The following is a 21,322-nucleotide window of genomic DNA, read 5'->3' as shown; positions in this document are numbered from 1 at the left end:
TGGTTTCTGAAAGAGCCCGATCACTTGCAGATCTGGCTTTTGGTTTTTAATGGCATCTATTTTTCCTCTGATTTCTAAAGAAACACATGATCACTCTAGAAAATCCTAAAAGCATAGAGCCAAACGAAGAAAGAAAAATTACCCAGCAACTAGTTAAGTCCATTATCCATCCTTCCCACAGTTCTTTAATGCATATATGCACAAAGATGCCAGATGCCCAGGCCCGGTTCACAGAGCATCTCCGGGTAGGGCCTAAGAGTTCCTTTTGTTTCTTTCTTTTTTTAGGCATACAGATGATCCTACACACCTGCCAAGTTTGGGATTCAGTGTCCCAGGATAATGGCAACTGGAGGGGTGGGAGAGGGTCAGAAAGAAGCCAGAAAGGACGGAGCTATTCTGAGTCGGTGAGCAGGAAGAGGACCAGCTGTTAAGAGGACTCAGCTTACTCTCTTCATTTCCCCTCTTACTGGGGAGGGAAGGCCAGGTTGTCAAGCTTCCCTGGATTTACACGACAGCAAGCTCAGACCTATTCAGGGGCATTCCAAAGACACAAGATGGGGCCCCATATTGGTCCTCTGGCTGGAACTCTCCCAGGGAGCACAGGGACCAGAACTGGCCACAGCATCATCAGGATAGAGCAGGCTGCTTGGGCTCAAGGTGGAAGGCAGGGTCACAGGAGCGATAAAAACCTGCTACAGTGAAAGATGTGAAGGCAATAAAGGTCACGAGGATCTCTAGGGAGTTTTTGAGGCCCAGGGAATGGTCCCCAGCCCCTGGCAAGCAGCATGACACACCTGCACTCCTCAAGAGCCACATCACATATCCAAACCAGCGGGCTGCCCTGTAGCCTTCTGTACTGAGCCTTGGCCTCCTGAGGGCTGTCCTGGGGGCTTCTGGGTGATCTACAGCTTAGCACGGACTAACCACTCGTGCGGCATTGCTGGCAAGGACACACCAGGGTTGGAAGCCATGGATTCCCTGGAACAGGGTGTTCAGAGAGAGACATTCAGACCGCCAGCTAGGCTGGCGCCCCGCTATCAGCAGCTGTTCTGACTACCTGCAGTACCACGAGGTGAACTCAGCTGCTTCTTTCCAGCTCCCAGCATACACCTGTCAACCGCTGCCTGCCAAAATCTAGCAGAGCACATCTCAGATTACAGTCATGACCTTCTCGTGGGAACCTGCTTGTCTATTCCAACCCCAACTTGCTAAAAGGTGCTGGTCATAGACCTTCATCCTTCCTCTGTCCTTGCCCTGCTCATCTCTCTCTCTTGGGAATGATGGTGGCTTAATCTTACTTTGCTGTTTCCTCCAAGTCCTCTTGCTGCTGCCAGAGCACTCTCAGGCTTAAAGTTCTGCTCTGGTGCTATACCTAGGACACGCACACACACACACTTTTCCTAGGCTTCTTGCCTCTTCACAGTGCAGCAGACGTGCTTCGTAAAGTCCTCTGGGGGATACACAGATACGCCCCTGGCCTTCCGGAGATGGAGTTTAGTTAACACAAAATATGTACACACACTGTCACATCCATTCCAATGCAAGGCAGCAGTGTCTGCCAACTGCCCAAAAAGCAACAGAGACAAGAGTCCTACAGACCTCAGCAGAGGGAGAGCCAAATGACTGGTGGTCAGGGAAGGGTCCATGGGGAACTCTGACTTGACCCAGGGTCTTAAGGATGGATCAGAGTTGGGTCTGGATATATTTCAGATACCAAGGGAAGGGTGTCAGGAGCAGAGTGATGAGGAGGTAACAGGGCAGAAGGATCAGGCTGAGGAGTAGCAGAAGACATGTGGAGTTCGTCAGGTAAGAGTATGGAGATTTGGGAGTTAAAATCAAAGAGACCCCTACAACCCAATGAAAAATAAACTAATAACTCAATTAAAAATGGATGAAAGACTTGAACAGAAATTTCTTCAAAGAAGACCAAAAAGTGACCAACAGGCATATAGGGAAAGATGTTCAATATCATTATCATCAGAGAAATGCAACTCACCACCTCAATGAGCTATTACCTCACACCTGTCAAAATGACCACTATTTAAAAGAAAAAAAAATGGAAAATAGTAAATGTTAGTGAGGATGTGGAGTAGTTGAAACCTTTGTGCACTGTTGCTGGGGATATAAAAAGGGATAGCTGCCATGGAAAACACTATGAAGGCTCCTTGAAAAAATTAAAAATAGATCTACCATGAGATCTAGCAATCCTGCTTCTGAATATTTACCCAAAAGAATTGAAGGCAAGGCCTCAAAGAGATACTTGTACACCCACGTTCACAGCAGCATTATTCACAATAGCCAAGAGGTGTTAACAACCTAAATGTCCATCAACAAATGAATGTATAAACAAAATGTAGTGCATACAATGAAATATTATTCAACCACAAAAAAGAAGGAAAATCAGTCATACACTACAGTGCAGAAGAACCTTGAGGACATTAGGTTGAGCAAAATAAGCCAGCGGCAGAAGGACAAATACTGCATGAGTCCACTTACAGGAGGTATCTAAAGAGCCAAACTCGTAGGAGCAGGAAATTGAGTGCTGGCTGCCAGGGGTTGGGGGAAGGAGGAAATGGAGAGTTGCTGTTCAATGTGCACGAGATTCAGTCCCGCAAGATGAAAAAGTTCTAGAGGTCTGCTGTGTAACACTGTGCTTATAGTTAACACTACTGTATCATATACTTAAAATTTTGTTAAGAGGGTAGATGTCATGTTATGTGTCATTTACCATAATAAAAAAAAAGGCAAAGATACCAAAAGAAAGGCTGGGAAAATAGTCAGGGTTTCCACCAGAGTCAATACACAAGAAAGAGAAGGTAGAATTTCAGAGCAGCCACCTGTGGGCAGTTGGCAGAAGAGAATAAAGGAAGGAAACAGAAAGGTACAAAAATAATGTTCTCAAATCCCTCAAGTTAGCATTAATCTTGCTCACTCTGTTCTTGCTCCTCTCTGCACTTGATGACTATAACTGTCACTAAAGTCCACCTTGTACTATAGCTATTTGTACACGTCTCTGTCTGCCCTACCAGAGAGAAAATCTCCCTGAGGACCATAATTTTTTCCAAGTCATTCTCCATGCTTGAATTCTAATAGAATTCTCGGCCAAAGGAACCCTGAAAGACGAGTGTATTATCCACAGAATGGATCAATCCTAGCACGACATCCCCTACTTTAGTAACTCCAAGGCATATGAGTCTGAGTTACCATGTTATGGGACTAGAAAATGAACGAAGTGTTACTTTGTACGGCTGCTTGTTCAAAGTGAGCTCCACAACTGTGAGCAAGAAAGATAACGGCTCTGGGATTCTCAGGTGATGAAAGGCTCTGAAATGGTCCTTCACAGGCAGGGGTCTAGACAGCCTATTTGGGGTGTTGCTGTTGGCCCCTCTACCCACAGGATTGGTACTGCTGCTCCTTGCAACCCTAGAGTCCTTTGCTGCCTCTGGCTTCAGTTCTTTAGAATCCCCTTTCTTCCTGGTCTTCTGTGGTTTGGTGAGTCCAAGTGTCTTCCTGAAACACATAGTATAATTCCTTGCTTGACGTCATCCATTTGTTGCCATCCTCGAAGCTCTTGCTATGCCTTTCCATCATCTCTGCATGCATACTCTCTTCCCCCATGCACACACACCTGGGCTCTTCACACATTCATGACACGGTGCTGGATGCTTCTTCTCCCCAAAGGTGAAGGAGCCACGGGGCTTGGAAATCACATACAGGCTCAGCAAGTTCCCTTTGCACATGATGATCCCATGGGGACCATCCCCACTCAGAGGTAGACCTCAGACCCACCCTAATGCAATGCAAGGACACAACTCAGTAGAGGGAACCAGCAAAAAACCCTTAGTCCACGCACACGTTCTTTAGAAGCCTCTAGCATGGCTCTGTTTTTCAAATTACCAAAGGCTCATTAAGAGAGAACACTGACATTAGTACCACAGGCAAGAAGAGCTGACCTGCTTTTGTTTAATCCTGTGCACACTTGCTTCACAGGCTCCTGCTAGCACAGAGTGTGACCGGCACAAAGAACCCAGCTGCATCAGGGCTGCAACCCGGTGTTCAGGAAGTGTTCTCTGGGAATGGCAGGACTGCTCTGCAGTCGTGGCGTGGCGGGTATGCTTCTCCAGGCTTCACTGGCTTCGTAATGTGAACATGCACTCCCAAACTGCAAGGCTAACCTCTGGAAAACCCACCAACAGCTTCTGTCTTTCCCACTTGATGCTGCTCCGAAACACCAGCGCCCTCTGGAGGCAGTCCAGCAGCGAGGTTAGCGGCACGGGCCCTGAGGCTGTTTCTTCACTGTTGGCCATGGGCAACCTAACACCCATTCTGTAAAACGGAAGCTAAAAACCATACCCGCTTCACAAGGCTGGTCGTGAAAATTAAATTAGGTAAGGACTGTGAACGCCTGAGCACAGTGCTCAGATTATACCTTATACATTATATTTGCTTTGACAGCTTTTCTTTTCTTACTTTAGAAATGTTAGGTAGCACGAAAGGCAGTAAAGCTTCTTCAGGGCTTCAAGGGATCTTTAATCAGAGCCTTCCAGCCTTACCTCAGAACTGGCTCTTATATGTTCTCTCAGCTCTGGAGTTTGACGGAAAACCAGGGGAGAGTGAGGTTATAAAACAAACGTTAGCAAACTTTTCCTGCAAAGAGCCAGAAAGTAAATATTTCAGGTATTTAGAGGTCATGGGGTCTCAGTTACAAATGACCTCTGCCATGCAGTGGGACAGCAGCCACAGACAACACATAAACTGGGTGTGGCTCTGTGCCAATAAAACTTTACTCACAAAGACAGGTGGTGGGCCAGACTCGGCCCGTGGGCTGCAGTGGGCCGACCCGTGTCACAGAATGTAAGGAAAGCGTTTCAGGAAGAAGGGAGCGGAAACAGTGTCAAAAATTGGCAGAAAGGACAAGTAAGATAAGGGCAGGAAAGTATCATTAGATTCAGCAACGAGGGAATTACCAGGGTAAGGATAATCTAAGTGGGGAGATGGGGACAGACGCTGAGCTGTAGAATCTTTATCAATCAAAAAAAAAAGGAAAGGAACTAGGCCCTGAAAGGAAACGAAAAGAGCAAATTCTACAAATGCTTTTATATATTCTGGAGTCTATGCTAGGCACTGAGAATTCAGTTCACCTTCACAAAAATCCTTTTACCTGTAGCCAAGGAGGCAGCTGCTGGGCCACAGACACCTCTTAGGATGCTCTGAACTCAGACTCCCGGTGCTGGGTTTTTCAGAAGAGTATAATCAGTCTGGCCTGTAGACTACGCCCGCCCCAGCACTGCGGGGAAGGCTGAGAAGAAGGAGCGTTAGAGCCCAGGGGTGACACGGGGCTTTCTGGCGCCGGTGTCAGCATGCACTGCTCACAGACTTCTATTTCTTATCCTTTCCACTTCTTTCTAACTCAGGTTTTATGGCCCTGTCTCCACAAACTCCTCCTCAGGAACTTCATGACTCAGTGCCTCCTTCTCCAGTCACCCCTCTGCACTATTCCACTTGTCATTCTGAATGTGCCATTTCTCCTGGAGGTCTAACTAGTCATCCCAACTTCGGGCACTGCTGGTCCCCATCCATCCTGAAATGCAGCCTTCATCATGACTCTCCTCGGCCCCCCAAACCTGTAATCAATAACAGTCTCTTAAAGAGAACATCCAAATCCCTTAGCTGGGTGTGCAGGACCCACTACACCCTCATCACAATCACCTCTCCAGTATGAACTCCCATTACACTGGGGCAATCCTAGTTAAACAGATGGATCCATTGTCCCACAGACCCACCCCATGACTTCCTGCCTTTGCTCCTGCAATGCTATTCTCCATGCCTGAAAGGCCCTTCTAATTTTTTTATTAATTTGTCTATTCCTGATGTTCATAACAAACCTAGGTTACCTCCCTCCCTGCCCACGCAGTTTGCCGTGGCCGGTCTGTAGCCTACAGTCATCAAGTACGAGGGATCCTTTCCCCTACCTCTAGGGGCAGAGCTTTTGGTCTTTTCCCACAGAGATGTTGAGCTCAGCTCTATTTACTATGAAAGGAAGAATGAGGGTAAGAGATTAAATGAGACGACTCTTGACCATATTTATCTTAGTTTCCTGACTATATCCAAGTAGCTACCCATTCAGATCATCCTATGTGACATCTCTTACCCAGAGTCCAGCTTCTAGAAGAGAAGAAAGCACAGAAGCTAATATTTGTTAAGTGTCTACAATGTGTCAACAAGCACTGTTCTATACCCCAAGGACAGAAGGATGAATTAAATCAGCTGGTCAGTACATCTACCTGGTGAGGCAGGAGGGCAAGGATCATTATGCCCTGAAATTTCATAGAGGAAGAAACATATGCAGTGCTCAGAGGGGTCAAATTCCTCCTTAAAGACAATCTGCTCATAAGAGATGAAGCCAAAGGCTTACTGCCCAGGTAGATAATGATTCAACAGCACATACTGCTCCCACTGCTGAAAGGGACAGTGGGACTGGGCAAAGGGATGGGGGAAACATGACAAGGGCAAGTACCTTAGAGGCAGTGGAGCAGGGAGCTGAGTGTGCAGGCTTTGAGACAGGCTGCCTGGGTCTGAAACCCAGCACCACCACTTATTAGCTATGAAACATCAGTCAAGACTGCCTTCACGTAAAGTCTAAAATGGATAAGCATTTCATGATGTAGAGTCCTAAGCTATTAATGCCAAATGTCAACTTAATCAATTGCTGCATGCATACTCCTTAGGCCATGTGGCTGATTACCGAGACACAGGCACTTCTAATTAAACATGCTTCTCAAACACGAAGAAGCTGAAATCCTAAAATAAAATACAGAACCAATAATTCAAAGGAGATTTTATGGTAGAACTCTCAAAAATCAATACCATATATTCATTATGGTTGCCTCAGAAAGCACAGATTGAAGCACAACCCCTTAGAATCACTTTTCATCACTCTTCATAGTAAATCAGTACAGAGCACACAAGGTAGTAAACAAAGCCATTTACGTGATTGTACTCATAAAATATATTCAACTTCTGATTATATACAAAAATTAGGTTTTCAAAAAATGTATTTCCCTGCAAATCCATAATGCTCTTAAAGAGTATTCAACTAAATCACCTAACAGAGATGGCTGTTTTTTAAAATTACATTGTAAATGCACCTTCACTCTTTCTGCAATGCTTGGTCACAACGTATTCTGGCCATTTGGGAACCTCCATGTAGAATCAGACAGCCTTTCTCCTTGCAAAGGATCCTTGGAAAAGAATCTGTTTGCAAACTAAGGAAAATGGAGTCGCTCTTTTACAATCCATTTCAGCACTTAAAAGCCATGTGCCAGACACTGTACTAAATGTACTGCACAGACAGGACCTCATCTAATCTCCCCAACAGCCCTATGAGGTAAATATTATTATGTCCTTTGTTCAAATGGGAAAACCAAGGCTCAGAGAGATAATTTGCCCAAAGTCACACAGTTAGTAAATGTAAGAGCTGGAATGTGAACTTACTAGCTCTTCCAAAGTGTGGAAACTCTTTGTTTCTTAACTGGAGAAGTAAAGTAGACAAGGAACGTTCTACTCCCCTGCCTTGCTGGGGGGAATTAGTTAAACCGGAGACATTTTATCAGTCAGCTCAGGGTCACAGTAAGGTATACTCAAACTGGCAGAGTGAGAGCAGTTCACTAACAGAAGGATCCACGGTAGGCAGGGCTGAGACACAGCAGTAGAGGGGCTAAAGAGCACTGACCCGCCCCCGCCCCCGCCCCCACCCCCAAAGGTGCAAGAGGTACAGGTGGGGAGGGCAGCATTACAGGCTTACAGGTGCCGAAAGAGCTGCGATCAGAAGGGCTGCCTGGTAGGAGTGTGGCTCTTGGTAGATGCGGCCCTGGGGAAGGGGAGGAGGAGAGCAGGGAAATAAACACCCCCAACCTCACTCTCCTGCATTCCTGAGTCTCTGTTGGTGCTTCCCATTGGCTAAAGAACGAGAAAGCAGGGCAAGGGCCCCCTGTTGACGTAGTCCACACAGGGGGACCTTCCAGGGTACCAAGCAAGTGGAAAACGTAGACGGTGGATCTGGAGGAGCCAAGCAAATGGATCCAGCAAAAGATTTATGTATGACTATTATCAGTAGTTAGCATGGGGTTTGAGGATTTGGGTTTATTTTTTATTTCTTCTTTACATCCTTCCGTATTGCTTGAGTATATCTTACCTTTCTAATCAGAACAAGGTTATTTTCCTTTATAAAATTCATTTTTATGAATATTAAGAAAAATTTCCAGTTTTCTTTTGATGATGTACTTCAAACATGTTAGTTATTTTCTTAAGTATTTTTTATTATATCATAAGGCTAGCAAAGTATATAGGAAATAACTCTAAAGTTGTAAGTCAGTAGGAAATGATCATTTGATTTACATTTGCAATATGAATTTACATTCATAACCATCATCACCAAAAACAGCTACAACTATCTCCTGTATGAAAGAGAGCAAGCTAGGCGCTAATAAGGACCAAAAAAGTGACAATGAAAGTCCCAACACTTTATTGCAGGGGTTGGAAAACTATGGCCTACAGGCCAAATCTGGCCTGCTGCCTACTTCTGTAAATAAAAGTTTTGATGGAACACAGCCACACTCTGCTTTCACACTAAAAAAGCCGAGTTGAATAGTTGTAACAGATATTGTACGACACATAAAAGCCCCAAGTATTTACTATCTGGCCCTTTACAGAAAGTTTGCCAAGACTTTCTTTAGAGCATCCACTGTAGGCTAAAATAGAAAAACAAAACTATATTTCAGCTAATCCTATCTTAGCAGATATTGACCAAAGTAAATCTTACTAGAAAAAAAGAATTAAACTGTCTTTATTACAGATATGCAAAAATGCTTTGCAGAAAACAGGATCAGCAGCAGCAAGAGCAGCTTCATCCAAATGGCATTTTCTAAATGTTTATTTTGGCTCTGAGTCTGAGATACTTTCACTGTTGTTAATAATCAGGTGGACCTAAAAAAGTTCAATAAAACTGAGAAGAAATGACAGAATCTCCTATGATTTTTCACTAACCTTAGGCAACCTCTGGTTGTCTGACTTTTATCATCTGTAAAACAGATGGATGGGGAAGCCACAATTTTTCAGATCTCTTTAGACTCAAAGCTTAGTGATTCTGAGAATTTTAAGGACAATTCCTCGTGTATCCGTGTGACACAATCAATAAATAAGCCAGTCACAAAAAGGCAAATACTGTATGATCCACTTATCTGAGGTATCTAAAATAGTCAAATGCATAGAAACAGAGAGTAGAATGGTGGTTACCAGGGGCAGGTGGGAGGGGGGAAGCGGGACTGTTTAATGGATACAGAGTTTCAGGTCTGCAAGATGAAACGGTTCTGGAGACCTGTTTCACAACAATGTGCATGTACTTAACACTACTGAACTTACACACTTAAAGATGGTTAAGATGGTAAATTTTATGTTATATGATTTTATCACAATAAAAAAAAAAAGAATGAAGGAAAGAAATGAGGCATCGGTAAACTGGGGTGAGTCTGGCGGGCAGCCCACCCCATAGCACAGGTTCGTGGGAAGGTGCGCTCCAGAAGGACAAGCCTGGTTTCCTCGCGGGAGCAGTGAAGGACAATTTCTTCAGACACAGAAATGTATGGGTGCTTCTGCAGCTACTTCCCTTTGTCTCACTTTTTAGAAGAGGAACTCTCCAAGTCATTATTCTAAATAATTACAGCACTGCATGATTCCTAAGCCTTAAGAGCTTTAGCAAAATGGAAACTTCTCTGGGTAAAACCATTTGTTTTACCAAGACGTTGAACAAGCACTTGAAAGTCCTGCAAACTTTCTGGTTCAGTGCATTTAACTAAAATAAAATTACATGGTACATTATATTTCTTCTGCTTGCTCTCTTCTTCTATGCCTAGGAGGAGTCGTAGCTCGGCTAATATAAGCCTTGTGCCATCTAGAACAAATTCTATTACTGCAAGCCTGAGATAAAGTAACCTATTACTTTGAAATAATAGTACCTGTTTTTTTTTTTTAATATAATGTCCTTTTCCAATGAGTTCCGAGTGCTTTTTTCACTCCAACTACCCTTGTTATCTGCTTCAACAAGTCTTCCTCTGGTTTCTTAGGGGAGTAACTTGCTCTTGAAACCCTTCATGTTCCCCCCAAACCTGCTAGAGCAGCCTGACATTTCTGGATGTGTATGTATATTTCTGTGCAGTTTTGTCACATGTATGGACTTGTTAGCCACTACAACGATCAAAATACAGACAAGTTTCATTACTACGATGGAGCTTTTTTGTTTTACCCTTTCTAAAGAGCTTTAAAAGCTTTGAAGGAAATTCAGTTTTCTATTGGATAAGTTAGGGATATAACTGTGGTGTCCAGAGTCCAGGGTCTTGTGTTTGCAGCCCAGAGACCTAGCTGATAAGGGCCCTCTCAGGAGTCCCTCTGACATATTGCTGGGAGAAGTGTGTGGAAGGCTTATCCCAAGGGATAAGGAAGAGTGTAGTTTTGTAACAAATGTTACAAGGAATGAAACTGTTCAACTAGGAATATTCCATGTAGAGTTTTTTTAAATGGCAGCAAAGATCTATTCACTTTTCCCCTGGAATCATCTGCTCATTCTCTCTGACTTCCCTATCTGCCAGAGGAGTTCTGACTTTCCTGAAGACTCAGCGTGGCTCTCTGAAGTCACCGATTTTCCCCTCATTTTCCTCTCAGAGGCCAGTCAGAGGGTCCACTGGCTCACCCTGCAGAAGTAAGATTTCTTACCCTGGCATTGGAGACACTTCTCAACATGGTCTAAATGTGTCCCTCCAGCCATTCTGCTTTTATTTCACTCATAAGTCCTTCCACAGAGAACCAGTCACCGGCCCTGAACATATACCATGCTTTCCCAAATCTCTGCCTTTGCTCATTCTGTTTTTATGCATGATACTCTATCCCTGCCTCTCCCTCTTGATCCTTCAAGATCCTACTCATCCTTTCATTGCTTGTACATTAGACCACCTCCTTGGTGAGGTTTTCCTGGGTTTACCACCTCTTCTCAATAGAATACAGTTTTCTTCCTTTTTACTTCTTACCTTGTTACTTACATTACTCACATTACTCTAGCCCTTATTACAGTTACTTAGCTGTCTGTATTGTGCAAGAGGTCATTATCGAGGGAAGCTGGGGGAAGGGTACATAGGACCTCTCTGCACTATTTTTGCAACTTACTATTTCAAAATAAAAAGTTTTTCTTAATCTTCAGAAACATCTCATACTGTGACCTCCACCTCAAAGAGTCTAAAACCAAACCAGCCCAATCTACCCTCAATCCTACCTTCCTTTAATTGACCTTAAACTCTAAACATAATCACCTTTTCACCGCCTGCCCTGACATATTTCCTTTCTAGCCTTCCATACACTGGTCCCACCTTTAGAGTCTCTATACTTTACCCAAGTCCCACCCTGTCTTTAAGACTCAGCCCATGCTTACTTACTTCCACATGGGCTCTCACTACTCCAAAATCCAGTGAGCACTGGGGTCAGAGGGGTAGGTGCTTAGTATGCGTACCCTGGAAGGTTCCCACCTCTGCACTGAAGATTAAATGGTCCATATTTTTTCTATAAGCAGATATTGATAGGGTGGAGTCAGCTGATCAAAGGATGGATATTCTCTGATACTGGCATTCTGCCCACTTCATAACTTTGTCTAAGTGTTCCCCTGGTTTCTTTACCCAGATTTCGTCTAATACAGAACAAAAAACACTCTTCTATTACTTGGTTTATTTATTTGAAAAGATTATAGATTCTTGGATAATATTTTTTGACACAAGTAGAACTGAATGATTTATACTATTTCTCCTCAACATAACCAATTAGGCTGTGCAGAGACAGGGTCGGGAGTCACTCTGTTAGCCATACACAGGTACTGATGTCACATCCACAGCACGAAGAACAGGCCACTTTCACATCCAGTAATTCTACATTCACATAACAAAAGCCAACTTTTCAGTTCGTTTCACTGAATTATTACAATCCAAGAATCTAACATCTATTCATAAATAATTTTGAAATATTTACTTATCCAAACAAATTGAACCAATCTGCTTCCCTTTCTCCCAAATATACCTTCTCCATTAGACTCTACATTTTTTCTTCTCTGTGATTTTGGTGACTATTTTTTACGAGTCTTAGAGAAAGGGGCTTTTAGAAACAAGAACACTTGGGTTTCGGCCTCACTCTGTGTGACTGTATGAGCTTGGACAGGTCATTTCCTATCTAGGCCTGTTCTTTCATCTACAAAATGAAAAGACTGACTCAGTGACCTCCAAAATCCCTTCCATTTAAAATAATCCCCAGTACGTGAATTAAATGACTAAAGGATATACAAATGTGGGAGACTGCAGATAAAATCATTGCCTCAGACCAATAAATTTGTAAAACACTGACATCTGCTGGAAACTGCGAAAACTACTCAGCCCATCCAGAAAACAGCAGACTTTAAAAATCAAATCTTAAGACACTTCACTTTCAAAACTTGTTATCAAAGATGCAAGTTTCTCAGAAATAGACTCATAGACATAGAATACAAACTTGTGGTTGCCAAGGGGGTGGAGGGTGGAAGGGATAGACGGGATTTTAAAATTGTAGAATAGATAAACAAGATTATACTGTAAAGCACAGGGAAATACACACAAGATCTTATGGTAGCTCACAGAGAAAAAAATGTGACAATGAATATATATATGTTCATGCATAACTGAAAAATTGTGCTCTACACTGGAATTTGACACAACATTGTAAAATGATTATAAATCAATAAAAAATGTTAACAAAGATGCAAGTTTCTTATGAAATTTAAGTTTTCTGAAACTTCATTTTCTAGAACTTCAGAAAATTTTGAAGAAAATAACTTTAAAATTACTTCAGAGGCTTCTGTGTAAGTCTGGTTCAACTGGAACCATTTGGAAATTTGAACCTATGTTCCTATGCTTTCCTATACAACAAAAATAACCAACTTGAAACATAATGGAAAAAAATTCCATTCAACAACAACAACTAATATTAATTGATTAGGAATACACTTATCAAGAAATGTGCAAAACAGCATGACTAAAAGCAAAAACACCTACAAAGGAGCACAGAAAAAGCCTTGAACAATTAGGGAGGCATGCTGTATTCCCAGAGAAGGCTGAATGCTGTAAAGAAATCCATTTCCCCCAAGCTAATCTAAAAATCTGACACAGTTCCAATTAAGATCTCTAGAGGATCTGAGGGGAGAAACTGACAAAATAATTTTAAAGTTAATCTCAGAAATGAAAAAGTCTGCTAAATTTTTTTAAAATAAGAATAATGGGGCAGGATTTATTCTACCAGGTATTAAAATGCATTAAGCAGCCTTAATACAACTATATTAACGAAAACACCACGGCAATAGCACCAGAACAGGCAAACAGATCAATGGAAAAGACTAAAACGTCCAAAAACAGACCCAAACATGTGTAAAAATTTGTACATGAAAATGGTGCCATTTCAAATCAGCCAGAAAAGGACAGATTCTTCACTAAATGGTGTTGGGACACTTGGCTATTTTTTAATACAAAGTTAAGTTCCTTCTCTATATAGTAACACACATTAAAAAAGGATTAAAATTTTAATATTAAAAAACATAAAATAATAGGATAAAATGAAAATTTATCAGTTCTCAAGAACAAAGAAAGACCCCCTAAAAAAGACATCAAAGGTACAAAGAGTAAAGGGAAAGGTGGATAGATTTTACTAATTTTAAAATATCTGTGTCCCCCTCAAAACAAAAACATATACCAAATTTTTTAAATAACAACAAAATAGATAAAAAATATTCACAGCATACATGACAGACTGATGATTAAATTTAATAGATAAAGAATTGTTACTATCAGAAAGAAAATGATGAATACCAAAAAAAAAAAGATAAATTCCCCAAAAGAAGCTGGGGAAGTTAAAAGACAAATTAGGAAGGTTAAAAAACATACAGAGAAAAAGGAACCCTTGTATACCATTGGTGGAAATGTAAACTGGTGCAGCCACTATGGAAAACAGTATAGAAATTCCTCAAAAAACTAAAAATAGAACTACCATATGATGCAGCAATTTCACTCCTGGGTATGCATACAGAAAAAATGAAAATACTAATTCGAAAAGATACATGCACCTCAATATTCACAGCAGCACTATTTACAATAGCCAAGATATGGAAGCTGCCAAGTACCCGTTAATAGATGAATGGATAAAGAAGATGTGGTACATATATACAATGGAATATTACTCAGCCATACAAAAAGAATGAAACTCTGCCATTTGCAGCAACATGGATGGACCTACAGAATATGTTACTTAGTGAAAACAGTCAGAGAAAGACAAACATTATATGATATCATTTATATATGGAATCTAAAAAAAAAAACATACGAATGTATACGCAAAACAGAAAAAGACTCCAGATATAAAAACAAACTCGTGGTTACCAAAGGAGAATGGGAAAAGGGGAGGGGCAAGTTAGGAGTACAGAACTAAGAAATACAAACTACAATTTATAAAATAGATAAGCAACAAGGATATATGATAAATACAGGGGATTATAATCATTATCTTGTAATAACTTTTAATAGAGTATAATCTGTAAAAATACTGCATCACAGTGCTTACACCTGAAACTAATACAAGATTGTAAATCAACCGTATTTTAATTCAAAAAGCCTATTATATATTTTGACATTTTCCTTAATGAACACATATTAACCACTGTTAATTTTGTGAAGGAGGAAATGAAAATAAAATTGAAGAACTACTCTTTTAAGTCTTCAAAATACAACCAGAAACACTGATAAATCAAAACCATTATCTCTAAGGTTGAAAATTCAAGTAGTAGGGGTCATAAGAGGACCTAAATGAATTTCTTCTGAGACCGTTAACCAACTTTTTCAATATACTTATATGTTGAATACATTTTCAATATATTAGTGAGGTTTCCTGTGACATTGTACTTTTTTAAGAAACTTATTAAAAGGGATATATTTCCTCCTGATACAACCTCATGACAAACTACTATTCTCACTTAGAGAGTTGGCTCAGATATTACTCCTCTTCCCAAACACTCTCAGGCAAAGAGAACCCTGTGCTGGGTCCCCAGGGCACTCTGGACACACCCCCACTGTGATCATTACCACCAGGGCTGAGACCACTATTCCATGCAGAACAGTAATCATCATCATCACCAAGCACTTACTACGCAATGGGCATTATACTGAAAGTTTTATACAAAATTTATTATTCAATCTTCATAACAATACAGAGAAACAGACACCCATTTTCAAATGAAGGAACAAACACTTAGGAAGATTATAGAGGGTCTACTGGTCCATTCAGCTAGTATACAGCAGAACCAGTAACCCAACTCTCTCTGAGACCGAAACACCAATCCTAACCACTCCTCATCCTCCCTCTCCACACAGCTGCCTTCCCCAACAAACTGAGCTCCTCGTGGCCAGAGATCACCACACCTCATACATTTTCTTCCCTTTCCAGGGCATAACATGGAGACTGGCATATGACAGGTGGTCATGAGTGTGCATGTGTTCATTCTTTCTTTCTTTCATTCACTCACTCGTTCATCCAAGGAAAGATCAAAATACTCTTTCTTATATGACGGTGGTGAATATGTAAAGTGGCACAGCCTTTTTGGGAAAGCAACATGGGAAATATCCATAAAAGTTTAGGATCCATGCCATTCCACTGCTAGGAATTGGTCCTATTTGCATAAGTATGCAAAAATACATGACAATATTCTTTATGCCATTATTTGTGACTTTTTAAAAAAAAGAAACAACTTAAATGTCCATCAGCAAAGGACTGGTTAAATAAATTAGAGCATATGCAACCATTTACAACACTATGGGAGATCTACCTGTGCCGCTATGAAAAGAATTCTAAGGCTTATTAACCAGCAAAAAAATCAGATGTAGAAGAGAATGTAGAGTACAAAACGTAGCTGTACAATTTTTTTTTTAAGAATGCACACATGAAGGGAGGGTATAGCTCAATGGTAGAGCGCATGCCTAGCATGTATGAGGTCCTGGGTTCGATCCCCAGTACCTCCATTGAAAAAATAAGTAAGTAAATAAACCTAACTACCCCCCAACTCAAAAAAAAAAAAAAAAGAATGTATACATACAGATCTAGAAGGATACCCAAGTATGTTAACAGTAGTCATATTTGGGGAACAGGCTGGAGAGAGGGGAAGCTAGACTTTAACTTTCCATCTTACTCCCTTCTACACCACTGAAATTATTTACCGTGGGCATGTCGTCACTTTTACAGGTTAATGGATTAACTGTGGCTCCACCATCCTGTGGCTCTTCTTCTTCTGTTTGTTTGTTAAACATCAACACAAACTGAGAACGTAGTACAGTTATCTTGGATTGGCCAAGAAGGCGAGCTGTGTGTATCAGTCCTCTTTATTCTACTTTTTTCCCTCACAGTCTATATTCTTATCTAAGGATGTGGCAGCTTGTACATGGATATGCCTCCTTCTCACCACCGAAAAAGAAACAAATAAGTAAGATCATCCTTTCCTTCAGCATTTTTTCATTTTGTTAAACCTACAGAGGGTACATGAGAGAGGCAAGTCTTACCTCGGGGCAGCTAGTTAAATCTGCTTTTATTTATGGTTTATCACTAACTGAACATGTTGCTGAAAATACAAAGTTAGGAATTGTTCTTGGGAGGAGAGATTAGGAAAACTGATGGGTGAGTGGCAGAACATTCTTATATTTCAAATTTCCTATTCTCACTGATCATATCAGCCTTAATGAAAGACTATCTTGCCCAAAGACACCATTCTTTATTCCAGCATCCCTTTATCATTTTATCCTGCTCCTTCTAATGCAAAAGCAGAGGTACCAAAAAAACTACCTGTATCTGTAGTCTTTTAATTCTAACACATTATGAATACCCATTTCCATATACTTAAAGATTCTGCTGTTTTCTTTCAGCTAACCCTTCCCAAATTTACATTTATAGTTTCTCTCTACTTTTATAATTACCCTAGTCTAACAAATAATTTAAAAAATGTGACTTAGAAACCTCACCTAAAATGGGAAATTAATATTAGTCTAGCCACTATCTGTCATGGCCTCATCTCCTCTTCTGTTAATAATCTCAGGGTTTACCCTATAACCATACTCTGATGACTCCTGAATCAATTATCTCCTATTTCCTGACCTCCAGCTCTACACATCCAACTAGCTACCCACCAGAAACTCCCAGAAACCCCAGAGCAACCTCAAGTGGGATTCATCATCTGCTCCCAAACCCCACCAAACCTGCTCTCCCTCCTGCATTCACTGCCTCAGTTAGTAGCCCCACACCCAGAGGGCAAAGTCATACTGTCCCTCAATGTCCTCAAATGGTCAATCACCATTTGGAGGCCTGAAGACTACATTCTGTATGTGTCAGAACTCACTCATCCTCTTCAATCTTCAAATGATCATCATTTCATCATTCATTCTGTCCCATCAGATTCCAATGGATGCCCCACTCCTAGTCTCTTTGGCCTTCATCTCCCCAGCCTATCCTCCTTATGGCTGGCAGAGCAATCTTTCCAAAACAGAGAACTGGTCATGCCACTCCCCTGATCGAAGTCTTTCAACAACTCCCCAGTACCTACAGAAAAAAGTTCAATCCTGTATGCATGACATACAATACCCTCTGTGACATGGGCCTGCCAGTGTCCTTCAGCCCCGAGTTAGCCCATGACCACCAACTGAATCACAACCTGCCTTGGGCTGAGGTGGTACAGGCTGCTGGTTGCCCACCTCAACATCCATTCTCCCCTTCCTCCTTAGTAGCAGAACTAGGACTTTATCCAGGAGGCCATGAATTCTACCGTAAGACTGTATTTCTCAGCTTCCTTGGCAGCTACATATGGCCTTGTGCCCAAGTTCTAGTAAATGGGATTTACACCATAAGGGAGGTGTTCTTTTTCCCCCATCACCCCCTTTTTCGTCCTGCTGCCTGGAATGCAGAGTTGACAGCTAAAGCCTGGGATGCCATCCTAGACCATATGGCACAGGCAACAACACTTGTCCCTAATGACTACGGGACTTCCCTGACAGCCACAGACTTCTAACACTACTCCCAGACTTCTTTCCAAGGAACCTCCTGTCACTTGGGGGGTCTCTGCCCTATGCAGCCAAACCTAATTCTAACTGATAGGCTGACACGCCCTCCTCTTACCCACTGCCAGGTACACGATGGCAGCGTGGAAGGGCACTGTGCTGTCTCACAAAGAGCAGGCCTCTGGGCGAAGCAGACCTGGCAGAAACTCCTGGCTCTGACTCTTGACTGCAGCGTGCCTATAAATAATGGTCTCTCTGAGACTCATTTTCCTCATCTGTGCAACTGTGACAATATTGTTGTTATGATGAATAATGAGGTTACATATACAAAAGCAGTTAGCACAATGCTTAGGCCTTAGCAGACACTCAAAGGGTAGCTACTCACAATTCACTGGTATCTCTGCTTCTGAACATAAAGCAACTTGGGAGGGTGCTGCCTCACCTTCTGTGCTCACTGCGATTAAACCTTCAGAAACCGAGCTCTCACAGTCCTTTACACACTTTATGGTGCTTCTTCCAAAGGAGTCTAAGAAACCTGGCCCTTATAAGCAGGCCCTAGGCTATGCCCATTTAGTCCTCTCATGCTTGGCACAACGTCTGGCACAAAGTAGGGCTCAGAAAGTATTTGCTGCATAAATGACTGAACAAATAAAACATTTTAGAAAGAAAAAAGGGCAGAGTGTCATATAATTGATTGCTGGGCTCAGTTTCTGATTTTTATTTACCTAGTTCTGATTTCTTTTAGGCTTTGGGCATATGGAATAGAGTATTTTTTTATGGCTGGCATTTACAGTTTCTTACAGTCAAAAAACATACAAAGAAGTTGTTGTTTAAGCCCCTGTTTCACAGGCTGTCTGTTTTTTACTGTCCAGTGCAATTCCCAACTGAAGTACAGTAACCAGAATATACAAACCCACAAAGAAAATGTTAATAAAGTCCCAAAGTGATAAACTATATGTGCCAACATTCTCTTACTCCAAAATAAAATTAGAAAGTGGTCAAAGCACTTTAGAAATTTGTTTAAATGGTAAATATCTCTGGAGCCAAAGAAGCATCCCATACTACTATTATAAAATGGAAGATAATGGGACCAATAACATTATATGTCAAAATTCATGGAACGTCACTAAAGCTGTACTCAGAAAAAAAAATAGAAATTTTAAATGTTTTTATTAATAAGCAGGAAAGAATAAATATAAATGAATATGGAGTCAGAAAAAATGTCACAAGATAGTAGGAAGGTAATACTCAAGAAAGATAAAAATAGACACTAGTTAATTAAACGCAAGGAGGAAAAAAATGAGGAGATACTAGCCAGAGGGTACAAAGTTTTGGTTATGCAAGATGAGTGAGGTCCTAGAGATCTACTGTACCACACACTGCCTATAGTTAACAATACTGTATTGTATACTTTAAAATTTGACAAGAGAGCAAATCTTATTATGTAAGTGTTCTTCTCACAAAAATAATAAATAATAGAAGGTGGGAGAAAACTTTTAGAAGTGATAGGTTTATGGCATATGATTTTTAAATCAGTACCTAGGTTGTATTTATAGTATATGTAGATGTAATTTATATGATACTCACAGCACAAATGGGGGAGAGGAATGGAGCTATGTAGAAGCCAAGTTGCTATATTTTACTGGAATTTGGTATTAAACTGAATGAAGCAAACTGTGCTAATTAAAAATGAAATTCTTCCAGCAACCAGCAAAAAATTTTTAAACATGATTTTAAAATCAATAGAGGAGTTAAAATAATGCATCCCCCAAAAACATTTAACACAAAAAAGTTCCTCTCTCTTGAATTCCATGCTTTCAATATCCCACTAAGTGACCAGTATTGCCCAAACTTTTCCACCAGTTACAACTACAGAAAAGGCCAAAACCCCAGAGGCCTGCCTGAGGTGGCCTGCCACAGCCAAAGTTGTTTTTGTTTTGATATTTTGTGTTTTAGCTTTAAAATTCATGAATTTCGCTGATTTTTCATTACATATTATATTTGTGCTTATTTTGGTATAAAAATAATGTGGAGTTTTGTTTGTTTTTCTGCATTTGTTTTTGCCAAAGTGTTTAAGTAAAATTAACACTTGAAGAAAACATATTAATGTTTGTCCTACTGCTTTATGGGTCCACTGATACTCCACCAGGAGTCCCTAAAAGACACACGTCCTTTGGGGAAGTAGAGGCCTAAACCAGTGACTTTCAAACTTTCTGGGACCTATGGTAAGAAGAACATCATGACCCATTTTATATACAGACATAGATACACCAATACAGACCCATACAAAGGCATACACACAAACCTCTAATCTAAATAAAAGGGTTTTTTCTATGTCTTTCTTGGTTTTGTTTCTTTTTAATGCTACAAAATTGAATTTAAAAGCCCTAATGGGTCATGCTTCAAATATGAAAACAACTGGTCTAAACAATCTGATTCATTCATCCCAGGACTTCTTAATGAGTGATTCTGGCTACCAGCGTCCCTTTACCCAAAGAACACAATTTTTTACGTGTATTTCACTACTTTAAACCAAAGTAATGAGATGAGCAGTTAAGAAGACATTTTCAAATTTCTGTTCAATTTCCATCTCATAACTCGCTGGCCACTTCATCTAATAGTAATATTGGCTTGTTCTGCTTGCTTACTTGTGGATAATTAGTTAAAATATAACTAACTTTATAGATGACGATTAGCGTAAAAAATAAATGAACATTGCTGGATTATGTTTGCATTTCTTTACAGCTACTATTGGTCATTCATTCAACATACAATTACTAGGCTTATACTTCAAAAAGAATATCAAAGCTGGTGAAGAAAAAGGTGATACCTCAAATTCACTGGGGTACTGTGCTAAGCCCACACAATGATGGAAATGTTTCAAGACTCTATTTGTTTCTCTAAGGGGTGGCAGAAGGATTGCCAGGGGAGTTACATGAAGGCACAAGCTTAAAAGAGAATAATTTCTAACCTTTAATAAAGTGGTCTAAAATGGAATGGGCTTCCCTGTTAAGTGGTGGGCTTCCAATTCCTGCAAATATTAAAAGTAAAACAAAAAATCTTTTAAATTACCAGAGTGGGATGTAATAAAGCCAATTCAGTAACACAAAGCACACTGAGGTATCGTAACATAGATAGAAGTACAAAGGAAGAAATGTTTAAATCTGACTGGGGAATCTAAG

General features: G+C 40.8%; 1 protein-coding gene and 1 long non-coding RNA gene across 5 annotated transcripts in view; both read right to left on the bottom strand.

Annotated features, from left to right (window-relative positions):
- The window catches only part of MTHFS (methenyltetrahydrofolate synthetase), a 36,215-nt gene that overhangs the window by 748 nt on the left and 14,145 nt on the right, over nucleotides 1–21,322 (bottom strand). The window lies entirely within an intron of this gene.
- LOC140689741 (uncharacterized) lies at nucleotides 819–17,657 on the bottom strand. The gene is made up of 3 exons (XR_012064820.1): nucleotides 17,486–17,657; nucleotides 16,317–16,550; nucleotides 819–978 (listed from the first exon to the last, which is right to left on the bottom strand). It is a non-coding gene; the product is annotated as an uncharacterized lncRNA (long non-coding RNA).

Source organism: Vicugna pacos, chromosome 27, assembly GCF_048564905.1.
Source record: "Vicugna pacos chromosome 27, VicPac4, whole genome shotgun sequence".
NCBI lineage: Eukaryota > Metazoa > Chordata > Mammalia > Artiodactyla > Camelidae > Vicugna > Vicugna pacos.
The sequence above is the reverse complement of the archived record's forward strand: the minus strand, read 5'-3'. Positions and strand labels throughout refer to the sequence as shown.